This window comes from Phyllobates terribilis, unplaced genomic scaffold (assembly GCF_046119375.1).
Source record: "Phyllobates terribilis strain yellow unplaced genomic scaffold, ASM4611937v1 Scaffold_4__5_contigs__length_816908805, whole genome shotgun sequence".
Lineage (NCBI taxonomy): Eukaryota > Metazoa > Chordata > Amphibia > Anura > Dendrobatidae > Phyllobates > Phyllobates terribilis.
The window spans coordinates 355,227,261-355,241,979 of NW_027362764.1; positions in this window are offsets into that span (position 1 = coordinate 355,227,261).

Below are 14,719 nucleotides of genomic sequence, written 5' to 3' on the forward strand. Positions count from 1 at the left end.
TTAATATGCGAGCAGCGGTGCTTGATGACCATGATGAGTCACCTTGGCTGAGTCTAGGCTACGTCACCTTCAGCAGGGGAATTGGTCAGTGGAGATGTACAGTTTGGAATTCTGTAGATGAGCAACAGATTCTAAATGGAATGACTCAGCCTTTGGAAGTCAATTTTGTGAAGGGCTTACTGAAAGGTTGAAAGATGCCTTGGCAGTATATGAAACCCCTCAGTCCTTGGAGGCTGCCATGTCGTTGGCCATATGTCTTGATAGACGCCTTCAGGATAGACGGGTGAGATCACCTTCTCCGGGGCCTTCTGGTCGGGGTTGTGTACCTCTGCTGGAGGAGCAATCTGGGGTTGAGTCAGTACTGGGGGAGGTGGAGGAACCCATGCAGTTAGGGGGTGTCTCTACATCATACATCTCCCCGGAGATTCGCAGGAAAAAAGGCATATTTTTTTTGTGGGAAAAAGGGACCTGTCCTACAGTGGGTACGGAAAGTATTCAGACCCCTTTAAATTTTTAATTATTTGTTTCATTGCAGCCATTTGGTAAATTCTAAAAAGTATTTTTTTTTTTCATTAAAGTACACTCTGCACCACATCTTGACTGAAAAAAAAACAGAAATGTAGAAATTTTTGCAAATTTAATAAAAAAGAAAAACTGAAATATAACATAAGTATTTAGACCCTTTACTCAGACACTCATATTTAAGTCACATGCTGTCTGTTTCTTTGTGATCCTCCTTTAGATGGTTCTACTCCTTCATTGGAGTCCAGCTGTGTTTAATTAAACTGATAGGACTTGATTTGTAAAGGCACACATCTGTCTATATAAGACCTCATAGCTCACAGTGCATGTCAGACCAAATGAGACTCATGAGCTCAAAGGAACTGCCCAAGGAGCTCAGAGACAGAATTGTGGCAAGGCACAGATCTGGCCAAGGTTACAAAAGAATTTCTGCATTACTCCAGGTTCCTAAGAGCACAGAGGCCTCCATAATCCTTAAATTGAAGAAGTTTGGGACCACCAGAAGTCTTCCTCACCTGGCCATCCAGCCACACTGAGCAATCTTGGGAGAAGAGCCTTGGTGAGAGAGGTAAAGAAGAGCCCCCAGATCATTGTGGCTGAGCTCCAGAGATGCAGTAGGGAGATGGGAGAAAGTTCTGCAAAGTGAACTTTCACTGCAGCCCTCCACCAGTCAGGCCTTTATGGTGGAGTGGCCCAACGGAAGCCTTTCCTCAGTGCAAGACATATGAAAGCCCACATAGAGTTTGCTCAAAAACACATGAAGGACTCCCAGACTATGAGAAATAAGATAAGATTAAGATAGAACTTTTTGGTGATAATTCTAAGCGGTATGTGTGGAGAAAACCAGTCACTTGCCCAATACAATCCCAAGAGTGAAACATGGTGGTGGCAGCATCATGCTATGGGGGTGTTTTTCAGCTGCAGGGACAGGACGACTGGTTACAATTGAAGGAAACATGAATGCGGCCAAGTACAGAGATATCCTGGTTGAAACCCTCTTCCAGAGTGCTCTGGACCTCAGACTTGGCCGAAGGTTCACCTTCCAACAAGACAATGACCCTAAGCACACAGCTAAAATAACAAATGAGTGGCTTCAGAACCACTCTGTGACCATTCTTGACTGGCCCAGCCAGAGCCCTGACCTAAACCCATTTGAGCATCTCTGGAGAGACCTGAAAATATCTGTCCACCAATGTTCACCATCCAACCTGACGGAACTGGAGAGGATCTGCAAGGAAGAATGGCAGAGGATCCCCAAATCCAGGTGTAAAAAACTTGTTGCATCATTCCCAAGAAGACTCATGGCTGTGTTAGCTCAAAATGGTGCTACTCAATACTGAGCAAAGGGTCTGAATACTTATGACCATGTGATATTTCAGTTTTTCTTTTTTAAGAGATTTGCAAAAATTTCTACATTTCTGTTTTTTTTCAGTCAAGATGGGGTGCAGAGTGTACTTTAATGAGAAAAAAAAATTAACTTTTTAGAATTTACCAAATGGCTGCAATGAAACAAAGTGAAAAATTTAAAGGGGTCTGAATACTTTCCGTACCCAGTGTACAATTCCTAAACAAAAGGAGTCTGGATTAACTCTTGGTAGTCTGGAGTTGGATAAGCAACGGGTGCATTTGTTACCAATCTGCAGTTCCCGCTTTGTCCTATCAGCAGAGGTATTGCTAGAGATCAAAACGAGAAAATTTCTATGTTTGTGGACAGTGTAGCTGGAGTCAGCATGGTTGATGCTGAGTTTGTGAAAACTCATGGTCTTGCTTGCTGTGCTTTAGCTGAACCTACTTCCATCTTTGCCATTGACTCGGTGCCACTTGCACAGAAAGCATTTACTTAGATTGTATATAATGTAAAACTGAGGGTGGGGTCAGTTCATTGTGAGATAATCCCTTGCTATGTCCTGGACAATCTTCCCAAAAAGATTGTTTTGGGTATTCCTTGGCTTTTAAAAATAATCTGTTGGTGGATTGGCAAACCGGGAGATTATTGAATGGGGAGATTACTGCCATGAGAACTGTTTAGATATTTCCCTTGTTACTGTCTCTACGGAAATATTACCTGCTTTTATGTTTGGTTTTAAGGACGTTTTTTCTGAGAGGCGGTGTCAGGATTTGTCTCCTCATCGTGCTTATGACTGTCCTATTAACCTCAATTGCAAAAAGAACTTCGGCACTCCATACATGAAAATATAAGAAATATTGTATCTAGACTAATGTCACTTTGGAAAATGAAGGTTTTTTGCGCATAATTTGGCCAATTTATGTGTGCCCATCAACCACGACAAGGTCACCTTCGTATGATGGGAAACTACGCTACGCTACCACTGGATATGCCACTCTTGGGCTGTAAGCCTGTATGAACAATATGTCTCTGCTTGGGCTTTTAACCTACAATGTATGGGCTGGTAGAGCTAGTTAAAACCACCTGTGACTGAATGGGAGGGACACATGGTCAGAAAAAAGGCTGTCAAACTTCTAATAGTGTGAACACGTACCTGCTGCAATGCTCCAGGAGCGGGATCCCAAAAATGATTAATAGAAAAAAGAGAGGGGTCGCTCACTGGTCTATTCGGGTGCTCTGAAGAAAAGAGTAATCTCAATTGCAAAAAGAACTTCGGCACTCCATACATGAAAATATAAGAAATATTGTATCTAGACTAATGTCACTTTGAAAAATGAAGGTTTTTTGCGCATAATTTGGCCAATTTATGTGTGCCCATCAACCACGACAAGGTCACCTTCGTATGATGGGAAACTACGCTACGCTACCACTGGATATGCCACTCTTGGGCTGTAAGCCTGTATGAACAATATGTCTCTGCTTGGGCTTTTAACCTACAATGTATGGGCTGGTAGAGCTAGTTAAAACCACCTGTGACTGAATGGGAGGGACACATGGTCAGAAAAAAGGCTGTCAAACTTCTAATAGTGTGATCACGTACCTGCTGCAATGCTCCAGGAGCGGGATCCCAAAAATGATTAATAGAAAAAAGAGAGGGGTCGCTCACTGGTCTATTCGGGTGCTCTGAAGAAAAGAGTAATCTCAATTGCAAAAAGAACTTCGGCACTCCATACATGAAAATATAAGAAATATTGTATCTAGACTAATGTCACTTTGAAAAATGAAGGTTTTTTGCGCATAATTTGGCCAATTTATGTGTGCCCATCAACCATGACAAGGTCACCTTCGTATTATGGGAAACTACGCTACGCTACCACTGGATATGCCACTCTTGGGCTGTAAGCCTGTATGAACAATATGTCTCTGCTTGGGCTTTTAACCTACAATGTATGGGCTGGTAGAGCTAGTTAAAACCACCTGTGACTGAATGGGAGGGACACATGGTCAGAAAAAAGGCTGTCAAACTTCTAATAGTGTGAACACGTACCTGCTGCAATGCTCCAGGAGCGGGATCCCAAAAATGATTAATAGAAAAAAGAGAGGGGTCGCTCACTGGTCTATTCGGGTGCTCTGAAGAAAAGAGTAATCTCAATTGCAAAAAGAACTTCGGCACTCCATACATGAAAATATAAGAAATATTGTATCTAGACTAATGTCACTTTGAAAAATGAAGTTTTTTTGCGCATAATTTGGCCAATTTATGTGTGCCCATCAACCACGAAGTTCTTTTTGCAATTGAGATTACTCTTTTCTTCAGAGCACCCGAATAGACCAGTGAGCGACCCCTCTCTTTTTTCTATTAATCATTTTTGGGATCCCGCTCCTGGAGCATTGCAGCAGGTACGTGTTCACACTATTAGAAGTTTGACAGCCTTTTTTTCTGACCATGTGTCCCTCCCATTCAGTCACAGGTGGTTTTAACTAGCTCTACCAGCCCATACATTGTAGGTTAAAAGCCCAAGCAGAGACATATTGTTCATACAGGCTTACAGCCCAAGAGTGGCATATCCAGTGGTAGCGTAGCGTAGTTTCCCATCATACGAAGGTGACCTTGTCGTGGTTGATGGGCACACATAAATTGGCCAAATTATGCGCAAAAAACCTTCATTTTTCAAAGTGACATTAGTCTAGATACAATATTTCTTATATTTTCATGTATGGAGTGCCGAAGTTCTTTTTGCAATTGAGATTACTCTTTTCTTCAGAGCACCCGAATAGACCAGTGAGCGACCCCTCTCTTTTTTCTATTAATCATTTTTGGGATCCCGCTCCTGGAGCATTGCAGCAGGTACGTGTTCACACTATTAGAAGTTTGACAGCCTTTTTTCTGACCATGTGTCCCTCCCATTCAGTCACAGGTGGTTTTAACTAGCTCTACCAGCCCATACATTGTAGGTTAAAAGCCCAAGCAGAGACATATTGTTCATACAGGCTTACAGCCCAAGAGTGGCATATCCAGTGGTAGCGTAGCGTAGTTTCCCATCATACGAAGGTGACCTTGTCGTGGTTGATGGGCACACATAAATTGGCCAAATTATGCGCAAAAAACCTTCATTTTTCAAAGTGACATTAGTCTAGATACAATATTTCTTATATTTTCATGTATGGAGTGCCGAAGTTCTTTTTGCAATTGAGATTACTCTTTTCTTCAGAGCACCCGAATAGACCAGTGAGTGACCCCTCTCTTTTTTCTGTCCTATTAACCTGACCCCCGGAGCTAAACTACCGAAATCCAGACTGTATAATCTTTCTGGCCCTGAGAGACAAACCATGAAGGATTTCATTGCGGAAAGCCTGAAGAAGGGACATTTCAGACCCTCATCTTCGCCCGTGGTGCAAGGTTCTTCTTTGTGAAGAAAAAAGATGGCGGTCTACATCCCTGTTTAGATTTCCGGAAATTAAATCAAATTACCATCCGTGATCCATACCCTCTTCCTCTGATTCCTGATTTGTTCAGCCAGGTTGTAGGAGATAAAATATTCTCCAAATTGGATTTAAGGGGAGCCTACAACCTGGTTAGAATCAAAGAAGGGGACGAATGGAAAACCGCGTTCAATACCCCGGAACTACATTTCGAGAGTCTGGTTATGTCTTTTGGTTTGACCAATTCACCTGTGGTATTCCAGCATTTCACAAATGATAGTTTCCATCATTTGGTGGGGAGGTTTGTGGTGTTCTATCTGGACGATATTTTGGTTTATTCACGTGATTTTGAGACCCATCAGGGGCATGTTAAGCAGGTGCTCAAGATATTAAGGGATAAAAAACTTTATGCCAAACTGGAAAAATGTGTTTTCACTATTCAGGAGGTGCAGTTTTTGGGGTACTTGTTGTTATCTTCAGGTTTTTGGATGGATCCGGAGAAGATCCGTACAGTCCTTGATTGGGAACATCCCGAGAACCTGAAGGCTCTACAATGTTTTCTGGGCTGTACTAATTCATCCAAATTTACTCTGTTATTGTGAAATCCCTTACTGACATGACTAAGAAGGGGTCTGATTTTTCCAAATAGTTAGATGTTTCCCTTCAGGCTTTTTCTTCCTTAAAGAATCATTTTGCCACTGCACCTATACTCAGTCAACCCAATGTTTCCAAACCCTTTATGGTGGAGGTTGATGCATCGGATGTCGGGTTTGGGGCTGTGTTGCCTCAGGGTTCGTCCCCTGGAAAAATGGCGTCCATGTGCCTTCTTTTCTAAAAAATGATCTTCGGCTGAGATTAATTATGACGTGGGTAATAGGGAACTTTTGGAGATCAAATTGGCGTTCAAGGAATGGCGACATTGGTTGGAGGGGGCTGTCCATCCTATTACTGTTATTACTGACCATAAGAACCTGTCATATCTCCAGTCAGCTAAACGTCTCAACCCTAGGCAAGCCATATGGTCCCGGTTTTTTACTAGGTTCAATTTTGTTGTCACTATTCGTCCAGGGCTCAAAAATGTCAAGGCTGATGCTTTGTCCCGGAGCTTCCCTGGTGGTGGTGACCATGAGAACCCTGCCCCGATATTATAGAAAGGGGTAGTCATTTCGGCACTGTATCCTGAACTGGAGTGTGAGGTGTTGGAGGCTTAGGGTGACGCCCCTGCCTCCTGCCCTTCAGGAAGGTAATTTGTACCATCTAATCTGCACCGCAAAGTAATTAAGGAGCATCATAACTCTGTGCTTCCTGGGCATCCAGGTGGTAAGGCAACCGTGGACCTCCTCTCTTGTCGTTTTTGGTGGCCGGGGTTGCATCGGGATGTGATTTGAACACGTAGCTGCTTGTAGTATATGCGTGCATTCAAAGGTTTCGCATACCCATCCGTCTGGTACTCTTCTTCCACTACCTATCCCTTGTAGGCCATGGACACACTTGTCCATGGATTTTATTACTGACCTACTGGTTTCTGCAAGCAAAATGGTAGTAGATAGGTTCAGTAAAATGGTTCACTTCATTGCATTGCCTGCACTTTCATATGCCAAGACCCTTGCTTAGGTGTTCTCATTCATAAATGAGATTGTGAAGCTTCACAGGGTCAAGGGGTTCCCTCCGATGTGGTGTCTGATCGGGGGATCCAGTTCTGGAAGGCATTCTGTTCTAGACTGAGGGTGTAGCTGTCCTTTTCCTCTGTCTTCACCCTCAGTCAAATGGTCAGACGGTTATCACCCACAGTTTGGTACCTTTAGTGGGGGAGGAGCTTCGGGAGTTCCTGAGGAGGAACGGTTTGCTTCGTTGCTCTCCTCGGTATGGCAGGGTGTGCTGAATAATTTAAAGATCATTGGAGACAGATATAAACGTATGGCTTACAGAAAATACTGGCCAGGTCCGGACCTGAATGTGAATGACTTTGTGTGGTTGTCTACCAGGAATATAAGATTGAAAATTCTTTCTTGGAAGCTGGGACATAGGTTTATTGGTTCCTATAAAATTACCACCGTCATTAACCCAGCAGCGTTTCGTATTAAACTTCCTCAGGCCCTTAAGTTCCACAACGTGTTCCACAGCTCTTTACTCAAAAAGTATGTGGAACCTCTTGAGCCCTCACCTCTACCACCGCCCCCAGTAATGGTTGATGGTAATCTGAAGTGACAGATTTTGAGGATTGTAGATTCTCATCTCCAACGTTGCTCTCTACAATATTTGGTGCACTGGAAAGGCTATGGTCCAGAGGAGAGAATGTGGGTTTCAGTGTCAGAGTTGAACGCTCCCAGGTTGGTTCGCTCATTCTACACCTCTTATTTTGAAAAAACCCAGTCCTGAGTGTCTCGGGGGGGGGGGGTACTGTCATGGGTGTCAGAAGTGACAGACAGTCACCCTGCAGTTGGTTGCAGGAGATCTCTACATTTGGCATTACAGACATCTTCCTAGAGGCTGTCTCTAGGACCCAGCGGCTACCTTCCTCTGACTAATTAACACCCTACCTGGGTGTACAAATACCTGCTGTGTTTCAGAGGGGGGGTGCCGGCTTGTGAAGGCTTTAGCAAGAGCAGTACTGCGTCCTCTCTGGAGTTTGAGGACATGTGTGCATTTGTCTGGATCCATCTAAAGCTAAGCAATTTCCCCCTGTTTTTCTACCCTTGTCTATAGTGTTTAGTGGAGATCGACTATTGCTCATCTCCTCCCTTCCCTAGCATTAGCCATACGCCATGGAAAGACAAGGCGAGGCACGCGTGTGGTGATTTGTGAAGAGCCAATACAGGGACGTTAGGGGAGACAGGGTGACGCTAGATCTACCTAGGAGGTCTCAACTTACCCCCTTTCCCTAAAGTCTGGCTCCCTTTCCCTCTTCCCTTTGTGTTGCACTAAGTCTTTCCCACACCTTGCGTGACACATCTGCCGGATCACTGGGTTGAATTTCTTCCTATGACAGAATTTTCATACAATTCTCAAAATGCTTTGATCAAACAAGCAGAATTCTTCGCAAATTCTGGGTACCATCCAAGTATCCTTACTGATTTTCCATCCTTGCTGTCACCGGCAGAATACAATCCCTCCAACAGAATCAGGAAATACTAAGAGACACTTTAAGAATTGCCCAGGAGAAATATAAGGAAGGAGCATATAAATCTTGCAGACCTTCTCCAAACTTACAAGTGGGTGATGAATTATGGCTTTCCACCAAGAATTTGAAACTCCATATACCCTCACCAAAACTGGGTCAAAAATTTATTGGTCCTTTTAAAATAATTGGACAAGTTAGCTCAGTGGCTTTTTGTCTTCAACTTCCCAGAACAATGAAGATACATCCAGTGTTCCATGTCTCCTTACTAAAGCCATTTGATTCAAATCTTTTTCCAGGGTGTCATCTACCTCCTCCTGATAATATTAAATCCAGTTGAAAAAGTCAGGGATTCTAGAATATTTAGAAACAAGTTGCAGTACTTAATAAAGTGGCATGGGTACGGCCCTGAACATAACTCCTGGGAACCTGTAGAAAATATCAAAGCTCCTCGACTGCTTAAAGAGTTTCACCAAAAATATACACATAAACCAAACCAAGCATCATCCGGAGGCCGCTGTTGAAAGGGTGGGTAATGTCAGAATTCCTGTTTTCTTACTACAGTTTGACCACTAGTGGCTGCTATTGTTCACCTTAATAATTGTGCTGCAATTACACTCCTTACCACTGGAGCCTGCTGTTGTGTTCTGCAATTGCCCTTTACTAATATGGCATATGCTGAACCTGCGGAATCCATCTTGTTTCCTGTTTGGGCTTACTTAAAGCCACATGGATCTCTCACTCATTGCTTGCATATTGTGTCTAGCTGTTAGTTTCAGTCTCCAGCTCCGAAAACATTCTTACCCAGACTGTTCTCATTGATCTACAGATTGTTTCCTACAAGTCCTTTGCTTTATCCAAGAACTTCTACTACTGCTTGCTTTTCCTGCTTGTGCTCCTTCGGCCACTGGTTTCCAGCAGTACTACACCAGTATTGTACCATTTATATTCAACAAATGATCTGTACTAAACTTGTTTGCACTGTCAGCCCTGTTTCCTTTTTGTTTTGGTAATTGCCTATATAGGAAATGGGATACATTTATTGCTGTTTATTCCATTTTCTTGTATCTTATTTTTTGGACCTAGGAGTGTGTATGATATACTGTCAGGATCAAGATTTTGTCTTTCTGCAGCGTTTTAAGGGTTCTTATAAAATGTCTTGTAAGGTCTGTACAGCATTTATTAATGATATTCATTGTATTTAGGGATTATTGTTTAAAAATGAATTAATAAAGAATATGGTTACTTTTTAATATTCTGTCTAATGTTATTGGGGCTGATTTATAGGTTATGGTTTTGAATTGTGTTAATTAGCGGTATACAGAACTGCCATTTTGTTTGATGATAGGTTAATAAATGCAGCTCACACACTACTCACACATTAGGGGATGGTTATGTTCTGCAACTTAGAACTAAGGAATAGGAGGGAAAAGCTGTCCCTGAACTGAGATTCAGCTTAACCCTACGCTGGGGTGGGTGCCCTATTCCTTGTGAATAGCCTCACCGAAACTCCTGCCCTGAACTCAAACGAAGACCTGAAGGAAGGGGAAAGGGGTCCCTAAAAGATCTAAGGACTGGGAGCAAAAACAGGAGACCTGCTAACAGAAAAGTTAGTTGCAGAAACAAAGATTAAAGGGAACAAAACTGGTGGAACAAGAAGTCCCAGGATATCAATTGTCCAAAGCACAAAGAACTTAACAAGGCAACTTAGCCAGAGCACAAGCGTAACAACGCTGATGTCCAGCGGGGAATGGGAGACAGGTGCTGAGTAATAAAGAGTTAAGAGATCATGTGACCAAGACACCCAGCCCCAGAAAAAAAGACTAGAAGCCAGAAAACCACAACAAGATGGCCAATAGTAAAACAACATAGATACTAACAGGGAAGGCATCACACATACACTGATCACAAATTAAACGTATACAGCACATGCTATGTTTTTCACTGCTCTGTCTGAACTCCTGCTGGGATCACCTTGTCATTTTTATGGTAAAATAATATTCTTTACACTTTTAAATTATGGCCAAAACAGTGCTCACTGGAACCTTCAGTAGCTTAGAAATTCTTCTGTAACCAATGTCATCAACAATAAGGTTGTGAAGGTCTTGAGACGGCTTGCTGGTTTTACCCCTCATGGGATGCTTTTTGTGTGGAGATAACATAGTAACATAGTAGCATAGTTTTTAAGGTTGAAGGAAGACTAAGTCCATCTAGTTCAACCCATAGCCTAACATGTTGATCCAGAGGAATGCAAAAAAACTCCATGTGGCAAACACTAAGCTCATATTGGGGAAAAAAAATCCTTCCTGACTCCATACGACAATCAGACTAGTTCCCTGGATCAATGCCCTATCAAGGAATCTAGTATATATAACCTGTAATATTATACTTTTCAAGAAAGGCATCCATGCAATTCTTAAATTTTAGTATTGAATGACTCATTAAAACATCATGTGGCAGAGAGTTCCACAGTCTCACTGCTCTTCCAGTAAAGAATCCGCGTCTGTGATTATGATTAAACCTTCTTTCCTCCAGACGTAGAAGATACCCCCTTATCCCCGTCTCAGGCCTCAGAGTAAAAAGATCAGTAGAAAGGTCTTTGTACTGTCCCCTCATATATTTGTACATGGTAACAAGATCACCCCTAAGCCTTCGTTTTTCCAAAGTAAATAAACCCAAGTGTAATAACCTGTCTTGGTATTGCAGACTCCCAAGTCCTCTAATAACCTTGGTCACTCTTCTCTGCACCCGCTCTAGTACAGCTATGTCTTTCTTATACACCGGAGACCAGAACTGTACACAGTATTCTAAGTGTGGTCGCACTAGTCACTTGTATAGAGGTAAAATTATGTTCTCCTCATGAGCATCTATGCCTCTTTTAATGCATCCCATTATTTTATTTGCCTTTGCAGCAGCTGCCTGACACTGTCCACTAGTGTTGAGCGAACATGCTAGACACTGCTCGGTACTCGCCCGAGCATCACGTTACTCGGGATGTTCGGCAAGCACCGAGCATTTCCGGGTTACTCGGGCGGGAGCTCGGGTTTCCCCCCTCCATGTTTTGCGCTCTTTACAGAGCCAATGAACATGCAGGGATTGCCAGCCAGTCACTGTAAAGCTGCAGCCATGTTCGTTGTGGGCATTACATTGATTGGCTGGCCGCACAGCGTCACCTCGAGTATTTAAAACCGGGCGCCGCCATCTTGGACACAGACGGCTGGGATCAGACAGTGTAGGGACAGGGCTGCTGATTTAGGGAGAGATATATATTGCGAAATAGTTAGTGTAGGGTCTGTAAAGGCTGCCAGATCAAACAAACAGTCCTTCTCAGGACTAATATCCATCCCAGATATCAGGCAGGCAGGCAGGCTGTATAGGAGACGCAGTGGTTATACCAGCAAACGCTGCATTGCAGTCCTGTGTGCTCCTGTTGCTGAAATTGCTGGACTTAGCTCCAGGTCTCCGGGGCCAGGACAAATCCTTTTTTTTTCATCTAAATCCTCTTTTTTTTTTCCTCCTTCACACTGTACAAATGCCCGTCTTATTAACCTTTTGGTGTCCCCCCCCCCCCCAAAAAAAAAGTGTGTCTGTGACAGTTCAGACACAAATATATCTGTTGAAAATAGTCTGGTGTAGGCCAGAGAAACAGAAGCGTTGTTTTGCAGCTCCACGGTTCAAACCTCTGTATTATCCACTTTTGGGCCATTTGTATCTAAAAAAAAACAGTTTGAGTGTGTCGCTCACTGTTCAGCCGTAAATATATATATTTAAAAAGTCTGGTATACACCAGTAAATTATAACTGTGGTTTTGCTGTTCCACGGTAAAAAATCTCTATTATCCTGCTTTTGGCATTTTTTGCCATAAAAAAAAAACTAATAGTGTCTCCCTGATTTTTCAGACACAAATATATCTGTTGACAATAGTCTGGTGTAGGCCAGAGAAACAGAAGTGTAGTTTTGCAGTTCCACGGTTCAAACCTCTGTATTATCCACTTTTGGGCCATTTGTATCTAAAAAAAACCCAGTTTGAGCGTGTCGCTCACTGTTCAGCCGCAAATATATATATTTAAAAAAGTCTGGTATACACCAGCAAATTATAATTGTGGTTTTGCTGTTCCACGGTAAAAAAATCTCTATTATCCTGCTTTTGGCATTTTTTGCCGTAAAAAAAAAAACTAATAGTGTCTCCCTGATATTTCAGACACAAATATATCTGTTGAAAATAGTCTGGTGTAGGCCAGAGAAACAGAAGTGTGGTTTTGCAGTTCCACGGTTCAAACCTCTGTATTATCCACTTTTGGGCCATTTGTATCTTTAAAAAAAACAGTTTGAGTGTGTCGCTCACTGTTCAGCCGCAAATATATATATTTTAAAAAGTCTGGTATACACCAGTAAATTATAACTGTGGTTTTGCCGTTTCATGGTAAAAAATCTCTATTATCCAGCTTTTGTTATTTTTTCCGTAAAGAAAATCAGTAATAGCTTCTCCCTGATTATTCAGATTGTTTAAAAGAGTCGGGTGTAGGCCAGAGAAATAGAACTGTGGTTTTCCTCTTCCACGGTTCTAATCTACTTTTTATTACCCTTTTTCCATTGATAGTGCGAGTGTAAGCTATTTTATTTCCTTTACAATGGGCAAGGCGCGTGGCAAGGGACGTGGAACTGGACGTTCTGGTGATGGTGCGTGCACAGGACGGGGCCGTGGCCAAGGTGAAAATGTGCCACAACCAAAAGCCACATCTTCTCGCTCCCACTATTTGACCGAATTACTAGGGAAGCACAGAACAACAACAGTATTGCGAACTGATCACTGTGAACAGGTTATTAATTGGATAGCAGATAATACTTCCAGTTACCTGGGCACCACCTCCTCCGGTCTGTCTTCCACACGGTCAAATCTTAGTAGCCGTGAGTCTCGACTGCATACTCCTCCTCACCCTGATGCTCCTTCCTCCTACCATGCCGAGTGTCATCAGACAGCAACTGATCCCACACTTGGACACTCTGAAGAGCTGTTCACTGGTCCATTTTCAGATTTGTGCCCCTCGCCTGCTCCGCTTGAAGTGGTGGAAGAGGAGATCCCATGTAGCGATGCCCAAATATTTGAACAGCCATGGCCACAGGAAGTCGACGCTGGCAAATTGTCACAAGAGGTGGACGATGACGAGACACAATTGCCAGGAAGTGAGGAGGAGGATCGTGGTGCGCAAGTGGAAGAGGAGGAGGTGGTAGATGATCTAGTAACTGACCCAACGTGGCAGGAGGACATGCAGAGCGAGGCCTGCAGTACACAGGGTGAGGGAGGCAGAGTACCCCAACAGGCAGGAAGAAGCAGTGTGGTGGCCGCACACAGAAGGCAGGCAACAGTTCCCCGTAACACCAACACTAGGGACGTTGCCAGTACAACCTGTAGGTCTTCCAGAGTCTGGAATTTTTTTAAAGACTCTGCTGATAACCCCAAAAAGGCCATTTGTACCACCTGCCATGCCAGCATCAGCAGGGGTGTCAAAACTACCAGCCTGACCACCACCAGCATGATCAGGCACATGGCAGCAAAGCACCCGACTTTGTGGGGCAAACCCCAGGGTCCACGACCAGTGTCAGTGGATGTCACCACTGCTTCTTCCGATGTTGTGCGTGCTTCCGATGTTGTTCTTCCGATGTTCCGATGTTGTGCGTGCAATAGAACCCCCTGTTGTGTGTGCAAGGCAATCCCCTGTCCATACTGCATGCAAAGATGCCCCCTCCTCTCAGTCTTAACTTGTTATGGCAGTTTCTCATGAAACAGCATCAACGTCAACGTCCCACCGCAGCGTTCAATTGTCCATATCCCAGACCTTTGAACGAAAGTGGAAATTCGCAGCTAACGCCCCACAGGCCACAGTCCTAAATTCGCACATTTCACGACTGCTTGCGTTGGAAATGCTACCTTATGGCGGTGGCCGTCCCTCGGTACTCGGTCCCCAGCCAACACTATTTTGCTGGTGTGCCATCCCCGCACTACACGAGCACGTGTCCCAAAACATCTGCCGTGCCCTCAACAACGCAGTTACTGGGAGAGTCCACCTGACAACGGACACGTGGACAAGTGCTTGTGGCCAGGGACGGTACATCTTCCTGACGGCACACTGGGTAAACATAGTGGAAGCCGGGACCCAGTCGGACCTTGGGACGGAACACATCCTCCCCACACTGAGGATTGCGGGCCCTATGTCAGTCAGAGTTGCCCCCACAGTGTACAGCTCCTGCGCATCATCCTCCTCCTCCTCCTCATGTTCAGCCTCCATCTCAGATATCACCACATCAGT